Genomic DNA, 14,947 nt, shown 5'->3' with positions numbered 1-14,947 from the left:
TTGCAGCTTACCAATTCTTAGATGTGATGGCTGTATTCTCTTTTTTAGGCTTTCTTTCTTCTATTTTCATCTGATGAAATGGCCAGTAAGTCTGTTTTTGTTAAACGAACAAGCTCTTTTCCTGATGATGTATCAGTTACAGGAATGAGACAAACCATTTAACACTAGCATGGGTGCTTACAATAATCCACTTTTATTTCTTCATCTAAAAGCTTGATCCCCCCAAAAAAAAAAAAAAAAAAAAAAGTTTGCTGTAACTAACTATAAAGTGTGAGCTGGAGTTCAGCTTCAGTTTGTTAGTGTATTTAAATCTACTAGTACATTTAACAATCCCCTCTCCCCAGACTGAAAATGCTGCTGTCTGCGGTGCCTTCTGTGCTCCTGCATCCAGAGTGGGGGCAATCTAATACAGTGTGTTACTGACAAGATTATCAGGTGATAATAAAGGGGGAAAAAAAGTCTAACCAAAGAAAATTAATGCAGCCGCTACATCTAATAATTGGTAAGCTTTGAGGTTGGGGTTTACAAGTATGGGGTAAATTATATGTTGGTTGTTAATTAGTTATTGATTGGTTTGGCTATGTGTTAGGGTTTAGCTGACTGTATTTTCTAAGATCATCATAGGAGCTACTATTACTCCCATCCTCTTGAAACTTTGACTTGCTTGGCTGCAATGTTGACCCTTTGGCTTCAGCACTTTGGGTCAGACAAGTAACAAGCATATAGAAAGCAAAGAAAGAAGTCCTTATCTGCATTCATATTCTGGGTTTAAGGTATTGAAATAAGAGTCAGCCAGTGAGGAGGGAGCAGAGGGTGGGGCCAAGCTGAGCTTTGTCTGTCAATGGACACACAGAGCGCAGCTAGGGAGTGGACCCGCGGCTTGCTATAGTGGGCACTTGGCAGGAAGAAAAGGAGCCAGGAGTGCTGGCAGGGGTCCCAAGAAGAGGAAGATCAATGTTTTTGCATAGAGCAGGTAAATATGACGTGTGTTATTTAAAAAGAAAATATGGTTTTACATTCACTTTATGGTTTAATATTAGGGCTTGTGTTAGGTGATGGGCTTCGGGTAGGTGAATGGGTTAAGTGTCCTGTCACTAGGGAGAGGTGATAAGTTGGGACGTTTTTGGGCACTGTTATATTTTAACCACTTGCCGACCAGTCGCGTACCTACCTGGTACGTCATTGGTCTTCAAGTGGTTGTACAGGGATGATGCTTGCAGCTGCAGGCATCATCCTGCTTACTGTTTTTTTATAGCCGGCTGTCAGCTCTCTTGTAATAGCATTCGGAGCAGCTAACTAGCCACTAAATTGCTGTTACAATCAGCGGGAGGGGAAGTGCCCTCCCTCCTGCCACCTTCTGCGGCTTGCCGGGGCTCTCCCATCCCACAGGGAGACCCAAGCTACCAGCCGGCTAGTCAGACACCCAAAAATAGCTGTGATCAGCTTTGATTGTGTCTCCGCTATTGTAACTTGAAATTGATGACTCGTCCGATTTACTTGAATGTCATTGGCGCCATTTAAAAAAATCAAAAGTATTCAAAAACACTGATCTTGGTGCAGAGGAGAAATTTGGGGATTTATTGACCCCAGATATCTCCATAAAAAAGTACCTGTCACGTGCCTATTGCTGTAACAAGGATGTTGTGTAAAAAAAAAAATGAAAGCAATAGTGTAAAAAAAAAAAAAAAAAAATTAACGTGCCCTCGCCTCCCCCCCCCCATGCTTGCATGCAAAGGTGAATGCATGCGTTGGTCCCTCATGTATGCAGCGATTGTCCCATATGTATCACAGGGTATCACTGCGAATGTTCGATCACAGGCAGCAATTATAACACCAGACAAGTGATAACCTAAAGGCTTTTAGAGCATAGGCTATGGATAGAAAATGTATGTTGTTTGTCACTGCTGCATGGATGTGCGCAATTTTTAAAGCGTGACATGTTTGGTATCTATTTACACATTGTAACATCATCTTTTATATTTTACAAAAAAATTGGATTATGTATTGTGTTTTTTTTTTTTGGCATTAAATTAAAAAAAGGTATCTTTTTTTCTTTTACAAAAAGATTGTGTTTGAAAAATCGCTGCGCAAATACTGTGGGCATAAAAAAATGCAAAACCCACCAATGTATTCTCTAGGGCAAAAATTTTTATATATGGTTGGTTGTACCCAAGTTGATCGATCAACTTTGTCCATTGAGCCTGCCCATTAACGGTTCAAATCTCAGGTGGTTCATGCTGAACTGGCCGAGATTTGAACTGCGTATGGCTGGCCTAAGTAAAGATATGATGGACACTGGTTGTTGCCTGTTAGAGCTGCACAATTAATCGTTAAGAATCGTTATTGCAATTTTTTTCCCGTTGCGATCTTGACAAAGTATTTCCCGATTTCTTTCTATGCAGAAAATTCTCTCTGCTCTGCTAAAGCCCACAGCTGTCAAAAGAAAGGAAAAAAACAAAACAAAAAAAAAAAGGGGCAGTCTGCCAAGAATCACAACATTCTTTAGCAGTGGAACTTAAGTATAAACATTGTAACAATTTGTCCTTTAGATCAAAAGAATACACTTTGGTGTGTAAAATGAGGAAAGTTTAACCACTTGAACACTAAACCTTTTTCTGACATTTGTTGGTTTCAAGGTTAAAATCATTTTTTTTTTTTTTTGCTAGAACATTGCTTGGAACCCCCAAACATTATATATATATTTCTTTTAGTAGAGACCCTAGAGAATAAAATGGTGGTTGTTTGCGCAGCAGTCATTCAAATGCAATTTTTTTGGGAAAAAAACGACACTTTAATGAATTAAAAAAAAAAAAATCAGTAAAGTTAGCCCTTTTTTTGGTATAACATGAAAGATTTTACGCCACGAGAATCACGAGAGAATCGTGATCTTATTATTCTAAGCAAAAAAAAATCGCGATTCTCATTTTGACTAGAATCGTGCAGCTCTAGTGCCTGCCTTTCACTTTTCTAGCCAGTTTAGAAACTTTAGTACAGATTTTCAACTCCGGACCCTGCAGTCCCTGGAAGCTTTACAGATTTCCATTATTCTGTACTGGTTTTGTCTGATATCGCACAGTCTGCTGTGTCTTTCATGAACATGCATAAAAGGTCTAAACTCAGAGTTACAGGACATAGACTTGGGTTCTTCTTGTGCTGGTGGGCAGTTACGCCGTACAGGTCAACAATTTGTATTATTAGAAAAACTGGGGGTACCTGGTAAAAACGCACACAAACACGGTGACAACATAGAGACGCCATGCTGATAACATCCTAGATACTAAAAACTGCTCTAGATCATAAGCTTTTCTACTTCCAGAAATATAATGACTTCACAAGGAAGCCGCTAGTCTTGTTTGTCCTGTAGTCCTTTATGAAGCTGTTTCCTTCAATCCACAGGACTGGGCCCGTCTAGGCCTATTGATGATGTCCCTCCATCCAGCTGTTCTGATGCAGAATGCTGGTGTAATCTCAGAAGAGCAGACGAGATCTGAGCCCTGCATGGTGCTCCAACAAGGACAATTGGGAGGAGGTGGCAGAGGGATGCCGGGAAGCAGACAGACAAAACCATGATCTCATACTGGCCCTTTTGAAGACCTGTTTGGTGGCGTGTTTGCTGCAGCTCTGAAGTTTCACTGGCTGTGTAAATTAGGCAGAATAATGCCAGCTAATCACGAAGCAACGGTTACAAATGAATGGCCGGAGCAAGGCAGAGACCTTGTGCTTCCTGATTGCTGTTGTGTCTAGACAAGCAGAAAGGAGGCTGAACAAAATCTACCAGAACAACTGGCATGTTTGGAAATTTTACAGTGTGGCGTTTATAAAAAGTATAGAAAAATGGTTAGACAATTCTATTTGATTAAAGGCTAAACACAGTGGTTTGTTATTGCACCGCATTAAAGGAACATACTTGGTGTTATTCAACCCACAACAGTAAAATCCATGTTTATGCAGTAAAATCAAGCATGCTTGTTATACTCACTGTAGAACCTAAGGGGTAATCCTCCACATTGTGTAAAAAGGCTGTTTGTTCCTGTCTTCTCTGATTCTCCCTTTCTTCCACTGTCCTCAATCCATCTGCTGATGGTACAGAGCCTTGGGGTACTCTGCACATGCTCAGTTTGGTGTGTATTGCTAGAGAGTTTTGTTTTTTTGGGAGGGTGCATGTGATCAGCACAGGGCCAATCAGCACTGTCCAGACAGAGGGTCAGGGGTCATGCAGCCTCATAGGACAGTCAGAGGAGAATGAAAACTCCCCCTACAAGCTTTAACCAGTGCTCAGCCAGACACTGATAGAATTCACCAGACTGCTATATACTACTGATGAGAAAAGACATTTATCAGTTTATATTTACTAAAATGATTTTATTTCCATGTTCCGTGTACTGTGGGAGACCAAATATAGTGAATGCAGAGTCCGGGGTTTAGTAATACTTTAAAGATGACGTAAAGCCTCTGGAAAAAAAAAATACACCCTGCAAGACAAAGGCATAATGAGCTAGTATGCATAGCATACTAGCTCATTATGAATTACCTGAGATCGAAGCCCCCGCATCGGCCCTTGTTCGCCACCTCCGAGGCCGCCATCTATCCTGGAGTGACTTCCGGGTATCGCGGCTCCGGCACTGTGACTGGCCAGAATTACTTACCTGAGATCGAAGCCCCCGCATCGGCCCTTGTTCGCCACCTCCGACGCCGCCATCTATCCCAGAGTGACTTCCGGGTATCACGGCTCCGGCGCTGTGATTGGCCGGAGCCGCGATGATGTCACTCCCATGCATGCGCGCTGGTGCCGCCACGAACGGCATGATCGCCGTTAGAAATGGCACGCTCAATGCGCCTGCGACCGATGTCTACGGCGCATGCGCCTGCGACCGATGTCTATGGCGCATGCACCGTAGACATCGGTGCCGCTATTTCTGCAAATATCTCCTAAACCTTTTAGGTTTGGGAGATATTTCTTGCACCTACAGGTAAGCCTTAATCTAGGCCTGTAGGTTAAAGTGGTTGTAATGGGTTTACAACCACTTTAGAGGAAATCTGTGCTCAGTAGGCAAACCATGACCTGCCTCTGTTTCTGAATGTACTAGTTACTTTTAATGCTTCCTTTTTTATGTGCTTGGAACAAATATGCTGATTAAGTGTTTTTACTTCACTGGCTGCATACTTGTTCTCGGTTAGAGACTCCGAGCATTAAGGCTGCCATTTAAACTAGCATTTTGGAAGATGTGTTCAGAAATGACAGCCTTCATGTTTGCAGAGTGCAGGTTTCTTTTAATACATCTAGTGCACAGGCATTGGAGGATAGGTGTTTAAGTGACCAATGGCTTTGTCCATGCAGAGCACAGGAAAAGGGTCTGTTAACTCCCCCTTTCCCCGCAGTACAATGCTTACCTCTTTTTGCTTTTCCTCCACTCCATTCAGCCGCTGGGAACAAAGTGAAATCTACAGCTTTTTGGGCTATGAGTAAACATGTGACTCAAACATGTGACTCCCCTCATCCCATGTAACAGCACTAGGTGCCTTGTGATTGGCCCAGTCTTGTCACATGGTTCTGGCAAGGAAGTCCATGGCTCTGTGCAAGCTCCGGCAAGTCAGGTTGGAGCTCATACAGTGCTTTTTCTCCCAGACTTAGTGGTGAAATTAAGCAGTGCAGGAGTGGGGGGGGGGGGGGGTGTACTGCTAGGGTAAGGTAGTTAAAGCAGATTTAAACTCTGCTATATATTTTTTTTTTAAATCATGGGCCCATTAGAGGATTATGCCATAATGTTCTAGTATGAACAGCATACTAGCACATTATGGTAGACTTACCTGTCAAACGATGCCCTGCAGCGATGCACTGTACGTGCTATTCGGGGGGGGGGGGCACTTCCATCTTCCTCCTGGTCTTCCTTCTGAGTTTGTTTTGGATTTGAGTCACATCATCATGACGCAGAGCATTGCTGTGAACATATACTGAGGTGCACATGTGCGGCTCAGCGTACATTACCATTTCCAGCATTTTTTCATTTTGAGTTAATTTCATTTTAAGTAACCATTTTACTTTGCCTTGCATAGGTCACTTTGTATCCTAATATTGGAGACTGCAGCCTGGCCAAGCATATTAAGATTTGCAAAAGAAAACCAAAGGTTCCCTTGGGGTTTTATATTGCAGCAAATAAGCTATCAAATTATTAAACAAGGTGGACGTATGAAAATTATTTTTTATGGTACAAATGTTAAAAATCCACAAAGATTTAAAATCTGAGCTCTGGTTTACAGAATTTTCCTATCATAACCCATCGGTTATAGTAACATACAAAATAGGCAGGTATACTCAAGACTGTTCTAAAGTGATAAGTATTCCTGCCCCAAGCAAATGCCCCAACATGTTTCGACAATGCAAGTTTACTTCATGGGGACTGTGTAATCTTTAATGGATGGGAAATGGCATTGGAACCAAAGGTTTTTGCTGATCCAGATCTCCCTTAGGTCATTCTGACCATCTACAGGGTGGAGCTCGGTGTGACTGGCTTGCAAGGAACCGTGCTTAAGGGAAACAAAGTGGGCCACCTTCAATGGTTAAATTACTTAGAGTGACCATGTGGTACTGAAAAAGGTGAGCAGTTAAATTATGCAGTGTGAGATTGTTTACCAATATTGGTGTCAGTGGGAGGAAGAGTGTTCCAATGTTGGTGTCAGTGGAAGGAAGAGTGTCCCAATGTTGGTATCAGTGGGAGGAAGAGTGTCCCAATGTTGGTATCAGTGGGAGGAAGAGTGTCCCAATGTTGGGTATCAGTGGGAGGAAGAGTGTCCCAATGTTGGTGTCAGAGGGAGGAAGAGTGTCCCAATGTTGGTGTCAGTGGGAGGAAGAGTGTCCCAATGTTGGTGTCAGTGGGAGGAAGAGTGTCCCAATGTTGGTGTCAGTGGGAGGAAGAGTGTCCCAATGTTGGTGTCAGTGGGAGGAAGAGTGTCCCAATGTTGGTGTCAGTGGGAGGAAGAGTGTCCCAATGTTTGTATCAGTGGGAGGAAGAGTGTCCCAATGTTTGTATCAGTGGGAGGAAGAGTGTCCCAATGTTTGTGTCAGTGGGAGGAAGAGTGTCCCAATGTTTGTGTCAGTGGGAGGAAGAGTGTCCCAATGTTTGTATCAGTGGGAGGAAGAGTGTCCCAATGTTTGTATCAGTGGGAGGAAGAGTGTCCCAATGTTTGTGTCAGTGGGAGGAAGAGTGTCCCAATGTTTGTGTCAGTGGGAGGAAGAGTGTCCCAATGTTTGTGTCAGTGGGAGGAAGAGTGCCTTGTATCAGTGGGAAGAATAGTGCCCCAAGGGCCAGATAAAGGCAAGCAAAGAGCCACATCTGGCCCTTGGTCCGTAGTTTGGAGACCGCTGGTCTATACGATTTGTTCCATTGACTACTTCTGCCAGAGCACCATCAAAAAAACAGTTCTCGGCTAAACCTGCCAGAATCCTTAATTTTTAGGATTCTTTTTTGCAATGTGCATTTGAAGTTTAAAGAGGAGCTCCAGTCTCAATCTTCAAATACTGTAGCTACTGACTTTTAATATTAGGGCACTTGTCCAAGCATCCAGTGGTGTCCTCACCGGAGCTGATTCTTCAATTTGCTATTGGGTGTTTGCGCCGCCATCTTGACTAAGGGAACCACTCCAACTGCGCATGTGTGAATCGCGATGCACTTTGTGAATGGTCTGTAGTCTTCGGGGGACTTGTGAAATGTCCCAGAATGCTGCGTTGGAAGGAGGGGGGCTGAACTTCTGGCTCAGTTTGCAGCGGCAAACTCAGCAGTGGAAGCAGGTACCCGTCAAAACCAGGTACCGCTTGCCCCCCTAAAAGGTGACAATTGGTGCGGGGGGGGGGGGGCGCAGACAAGTGGAGCTTCCCTTTAATAACCAACAACCACAAGAATTCAAATAGCTTTCATCAAGTAAAAGAATACCCTTGGTTGGTAAAGGTTGAATTCTGGGCAGATATGTAAATGACACAAATAATTTCAGCTCTGTAAAAATGAATACAGCATTAAAATATTTAGATGCAATTAATGTCCTTGAACTTGGCTTGGTGTCTGCCTGCCGCGATCCCCCAAACATCTGCACTTAGTTTGGGAGAGGAAGGCACTGAACTGGGAGTCAATCCGGGTGTGCTGCATGCAGACGTGTTGACAAAGAACATGCTGAGAGGCGTATAGGGCAGAGTGAATAAAGAGTTGAACTTTGTGGAAGGCTGGAGGTGGAAAGAGGACAAGAAGAATCAATAGACACGACTTCCAGTCAGTAGGACGTGTCCTTTGTGCTGATGCCTCTTCTTTAAGTTGCAATCCTCCTTTGTCCAAGCCGACCCCCCCCCCCCAACTCCTGCTGCTGTGATCTTCAGGTGCAGTGGGGGGGTTAGTAGAACTAAGGGACTGTCACAGGCTGTCATCAACCATTCATAGAAGCTGTACTAAACCTTTTATGCATAAAACCGAATCTATGAATGGAGGAGGAGGTCGATGATTTGAAAGTTCCACTGCCTCCATTCTTAGATTGTGTTTCATTCATAGAAGCTGTAGTATGGCTTCTATGGATGGAGCAGCTTGGTAGAAAGGGTGAGGATAGTCAGCCTCTCTTGTATTATCCCCGCTGCACCAGAAGATTACATAGAATGGACAGAGGAGGATTGATTTTAACTAAAAAAGGCATCAGCACAAGGGACACATCCTACTGATTGTAAAGTATGACTTTGTGCTGATAATTCTATATATTTTTTTTTTTTTTTAGTTTGGCTGCACATGGGCTTCAAAGAGAAACTTCACATCCTTGCCCAGTTTATTTTTTATTTTTAACCCCATCTTACCTGGTATACAGCATTGCCCTCGATGCACATACTCCTCTGCCCAGCAGATCCAGTATTGTCCTGCTGTGATTTGCTGATCAGGTGTCGCAGCCCGGGTTTTGCGGCACCATCTTGGCCCACAATGACGTGCGCCAGCCCACTGTGATTCCCTACTCCCAGGGCTTTTTTCAGGGGGAACTTGGTGGAACTTAGTTCCACCACCTCTGGCTTAGACCCTGGGGGGGGGGGGGGGTTGGCCTGCTCACCACAATCAGTTGTAAACACAGAAGTCCGGTTTCTGTGTTTACAAGTGACAGCTCTGCACTCTGTGTGTAATGCAATCCTGGTATTTAATGCCCCTTTAAGACCCTCCTACTGTTCGTGAAATTTGACTGGCCACACCCACTATTTGATGTGATTTGGAGGGTGTGTGTGCGTGGAGGGGTTTTGGGGGGTCGTGGTTGAGTTCCAGCACCTATTGTTTGAGAGAAAAAGCCCTATCTACTCCTATAACCTATGGAGGCTACAGGAGCAGGAACATGTCATTCTTCCTTAGGCAAGAATAGTGGGAGCAGGGGTCTTAAAGCAGGGATCTTAAATCCAGGGAGTTACCTTCTGCTTTAACTGTAAGTGGTTTGATCCACCAGACTGTGCTATTTGAGAGGACTTTGTAAATTATGGAATTGAATAGACAGAAATAACCGGTTTTCCCGGAGTTCAGCTTTAATGCAGTTTGTGCTCTTGTTTTGAGTATACGGTATTAAAAAGTTATTATTATTGACAGCTAAACAGGTTCAGAATTTGTAGACAAGCATCCTAAGATACTCGTATGTTATCCTGGGAAGGAACATATGAATACAGATGGAACCTACACTGGTGCACCAGATTTGGATCTGTCATTATGAATTAAACTTGTCTGATTTTCCCGTTCATCACTTGTAAGCTGTTTGTCCCAGAAATGTCTGAGTTTGTAGCGTTTGACTCCTGTCCTTCTTCATTTGCATAAAAAGCTGGTGGCATTAAGTATGACAAAAACTAAGCTGTCACTTTCATAGTATTAAAGTATCTTGTAATTGACATTATATTACACACATAATTATATCATTATATTACAGTCCGGTGCCAGTACCAGTTGCCATTTTTCTTTAGTATATTGTAGCCTGACAAGCTGTTTTATATGATCTGTACCAGTTCATTACATGTCACGTTGGCTAGTATTAGCGGTAGGAGCATTAGAGTGGTACTTTTTTTTCTACACTGTTACCTTGATATACAATGGGAGCTCTGATCTGCAAATACTTATTTTTACCTGCCACCTTCTTCCACCTACCCCTAATAATGGGTAGGGATAAGGTTCAGGTTTGCCGTTTCCATGGGTTTGAGGTGAATCTTGCTAATTCGAGATTCTAGGTCCTAGAAAATATTTGTGCAGATATGCTGGGAGAAATTTTTTTTGTTTTAACCACTGCATAGCCTTTTGAACTATGGCCAGCAGGCTTAGAAGGTGGCCACTAATGAGGCTTTTGGTTAAGCCACCCCCTCTCTATAAATGGTGGGCACAGAACAACGATAGTATCAGTAAATTGGGATCTGTTTTTAGGAAAGCTTTTTTCTTTTTTTTTTTTTTTTCTTTTGGGGCTTTTAGGGATTTCATTTTATTTTGTATTTTTTGTTCTGCAGGGCTTCCCTTTAAAGCGGTTGTAAACTGTGGACATTGAAAAAAAAACAAAAAAAAAAACCCTGCAAGGCAATGGCATAATGTGCTAGTATGCATCGCATACTAGCACATTATGAAATGCTCACCTTGAAACGAAGCCCTCCAGCGCTGTAATGTCACCGCTGAGAGGGCTAACATGTTCACCCTGTCTGTCTTCTGTGTTCGTGTGCTCTGGCTATAGCGCACGGGAGCTCTTGGTTCCGGCACAAGGCTCTGAAGTTCTGGCGGACCTTCAGCGCGCATGCGCCAGTGATGTCACTGGCTGCATGCTTGGTGAATATCTCCTAAACAGTGCTTGTTTATGAGATATTCATTTTACCTACAGGTAAGCCTTATTATAGGCTTACCTGTAGGTAAAGATGATCAAGCAGTGTTTACAACAACTTTAAAGAAAATTGGCTTTTGTTTCAGGGGTGGTATTTTGGGGATGCTGTAACTTTTTTTTTTTTTTTTTTTTTCTTCCTTTAATATAATGGGTCCTTTTTTAGGTTTGGGGAGCACTCCATACTAACCATTTGTTCTTTGATCTGCCTTTTCTTCGTAACACACCACTGAATCATTTTATATGAATTATCAAAACGTATTGCCCATGGGACTTTTTTGCAGGCCATGAAACACAAAAATGTAAAATATAAAAATCAACTTTTATTTTAACATATAAAAGTAAAATGAGTTTAAGACGAGGAAATTCACCAGGAACAGTGTTTGGGGGCGCTCAAAGTGGCGCACTCCATACCAACCATTTGTTCTTTGATCTGCCTTTTTGTTCGTAACACGCCACTGCATCATTTTTCTGAAAAAAAGTGCAAGAACAATGTGCACATAAACAACCTCCTCGTATTTTATTACTAGCATTCACTGCACTCCTTATTCCCATAGATAAAATATAAGTTGGCCATACACCAGTTAGGCCTGTTATCCCTGAAAACTGCCCTGCTGCTGGACAATTTGACATTGCTGTATCCCCTACAGTATTTTAATTCTTATAGTAAATCCCCAGCCTTGGCTCTGTGTCTTCATCTTAATTCTTATGGAAAGCTTAATTGTAAATAGAACGGTTTTGCATCAGTGATCAGACGGCCTCTTTGAACGTGCCAATTTTTATCAGCCAGCTAAGTGGGCCCATTTTTATTGATCAATGCTACATTCAAGGAATGTCTCTACTGATGACTGTCACAGTTAGCAATGTGCTTATGTCAGGTCTCAACTGATCTTTCAAGCCCTGAAATGACGACTGGTGTCTGCTGATCACATATGCAGCACAGAGGCAACTGCAGATCTAAATAGAGGCTAAAGCTGGCCAAAGACTCCTGGAATTTGACAAATTCATGCTGAGTTGTCCAAAATTCAAGTCATGGATGGCCCTCCCAGCATCGCCAAGATTGACAGACTTTGGCAAAAAAAAAAAATCAAAGGTGCCAGGTGGAAAATTGTAGGCTGAACAGTGACTGCATCCTGCCCAATGCATTTATTGTTCATGTAGTCAGACAGCCACAGGTGCTAGCTGTCTAAAGTCTTGCAGTCTTGTGCCTTACACCCCTCTACCACATTGCACAGCCAGGCTGGTGACGCCAGTGGCATACCTAGCCTACTTGACACCTGCCCACACTTTATATTCCTTCTCTCTCGCACTACAAATGCATATCAATCTTGTTTGAAGTAATAATAATTAGATTGAACAAAGCACAAAAAATATCAGGCACCAGTGGCTGGAGTTTAATAGTGTGCTCCTTTTTATTGGGGATAAAAGTGGCATGCTTTGATAAAGACCGGCCCATAGGGGTCTAAATTTGAATAGTATACCGGACCACATTCTCAGGACTTTGTAGGATATAGAGCTCGGCAGTCAGGACAAGGTCTGCCGAGCTCTATAGGACTAGATGCCTCCTTTCATACCGTGGTCTATGTAGCCCCTTCATGGCAGACTGTGTGTTCCTGCTATATGGTAGGCATGTTGCCCCATTTGTAGTGGTCAGCGTGTGCCACTTTTATTATGGTCCGTGTGTGCCCTTTTATTGTGGTGTCTGCCCCTTATATACGGTATTAGTGTGTGCCTCATATTACAAGGTGGACAGTGATTATTGCTCCCCCTTTCATTGGTGGTTAGTGGGAGAAAAGTGTATACATGTACAAACAAGTCAAAACTTCTTGCTCGTGGGACTTTTTTGCAGGCCATGAAACACACAAATAGAAAAATCATCAACTGTATTTGAACATAGTCAGGTCCATAAATATTGGGACATTGACACCATTCTAATCTTTTTGGCTCTATACACCACCACAATGGATTTGACGTGAAACAAACGATGTACTTTAACTGCAGACTTTCAGCTTTAATTTGAGGGTATTTACATCCAAATCAGGTGAACGGTGTAGGAATTACAACAGTTTGTATATGTGCCTCCCACTTTTTAAGGGACCTAAAGTAATGGGACAGATTAACAATCATCCATCAAACTTTCACTTTTTAATACTTGGTTGCAAATCCTTTGCAGTCAATTACAGCCTGAAGTCTGGAACGCATAGACATCACCAGACGCTGGGTTTCATCCCTGGTGATGCTCTGCCAGGCCTCTACTGCAACTGTCTTCGGTTGCTGCTTGTTCTTGGGGCATTTTCCCTTCAGTTTTGTCTTCAGCAAGTGAAATGCATGCTCAATCAGATTCAGGTCAGGTAATTGACTTGGCCATTGCATAACATTCCACTTCTTTCCCTTAAACTCTTTGGTTGCTTTCGCAGTATGCTTCGGGTCATTGTCCATCTGCACTGTGAAGCGCCGTCCAATGAATTCTGAAGCATTTTGCTGACTATGAGCAGATAATATTGCCCAAAACACTTCAGAATTCATCCTGCTGCTTTTGTCAGCAGTCACATCATCAATAAATACAAGAGAACCAGTTCCATTGGCAGCCATACATGCCCACGCCATGAGACTACCACCACCATGCTTCACTGATGAGGTGGTATGCTTTGGATCATGAGCAGTTCCTTTCCTTCTCCATACTCTTCTCTTCCCATCACTCTGGTACCAGTTGATCTTGGTCTCATCTGTCCATAGGATGTTGTTCCAGAACTGTGAAGGCTTTTTTAGATGTTGTTTGGCAAACTCTAATCTGGCCTTCCTGTTTTTGAGGCTCACCAATGGTTTACATCTTGTGGTGCACCCTCTGTATTCACTCTGGTGAAGTCTTCTCTTCATTGTTGACTTTGACACACATACACCTACCTCCTGGAGAGTGTTCTTGATTTGGCCAACTGTTGTGAAGGGTGTTTTCTTCACCAGGGAAAGAATTCTTTGGTCATCCACCACAGTTGTTTTCCGTGGTCTTCCGGGTCTTTTGTGTTGCTGAGCTCACCGGTGCGTTCTTTTTTTTTAATGTTCCAAACAGTTGATTTGGCCACACCTAATGTTTTTTTTTTATCTCTCTGATGGGTTTGTTTTTGTTTTTTCAGACTAATGATGGCTTGCTTCACTGATAGTGACAGCTCTTTGGATCTCATATTGAGAGTTGACAGCAACAGATTCCAAATGCAAATAGCACACTTGAAATGAACTCTGGACCTTGCTTTAGGGATTTTGAGGGAATAACACACACCTGGTCATGGAACAGCTGAGCAGCCAATTGTCCCATTACTTTTGGTCCCTTAAAAAGTGGGAGGCACATATACAAACTGTTGTAATTCCTACACCGTTCACCTGATTTGGATGTGAATACCCTCAAATTAAAGCTGAAAGTCTGCAGTTAAAGCACATCTTGGTCGTTTCATTTCAAATCCATTGTGGTGGTGTATAGAGCCAAAAAGATTAGAATTGTGTTGATGTCCCAATATTTATGGACCTGACTGTATAAAGTAAAATTTCGACAAGAAAATGCACCAGGAACAGTGGTTTTTAATTTATTTCTTTTTTCTTTTTTTTTTTTTTTTTTACACTTTTCCATATTTGGAAAGATTCTCCATAAGGAAAGCCATCGGTAATTGTGCTCATTAGGGAAGAAAGATGGAATCCATCATGAATCTCATTGCGTTTCATGAAACATAGTTCACTTCACATCAGGAGTTTGAATGTGTACTATGTTTCACAAAACACATTGAGATTGAAGTATGGAAATTTGTTTAAAAAAAAAAAAAATCTTCTGCTGAATTTTTTTTTAACTAATTTTACTTTTATATGTTCTAAAAAAGTTGATGATTTTTATATTTTTACATTTTTGTGTTTCATGATATAATAATATATGCCTCTGTACTAAAACCAGCGACTCTGAATGTCTATACATGTGTATACACCTGAGTAGCACTGCACAGATCCCACGACTCTTTATGTAGAATAGGGGAAGTCCTTTACAGTGACTTGCTCTGTGCATACATCTACCCATCAAGGAGCCTGCGGTGCATCAGTCCATCCTGGCCCAGCAGTGTATGTGTGA

General features: G+C 42.4%; 1 protein-coding gene across 3 annotated transcripts in view; it reads left to right on the top strand.

Moving 5' to 3' along the window:
- The window catches only part of AKT1 (AKT serine/threonine kinase 1), a 224,665-nt gene that overhangs the window by 130,209 nt on the left and 79,509 nt on the right, over window positions 1-14,947 (top strand). The window lies entirely within an intron of this gene.

Source organism: Aquarana catesbeiana, linkage group LG13 (genome assembly GCF_042186555.1).
Source record: "Aquarana catesbeiana isolate 2022-GZ linkage group LG13, ASM4218655v1, whole genome shotgun sequence".
Lineage (NCBI taxonomy): Eukaryota > Metazoa > Chordata > Amphibia > Anura > Ranidae > Aquarana > Aquarana catesbeiana.
This window is presented reverse-complemented; position numbering and strand designations above follow the sequence as displayed.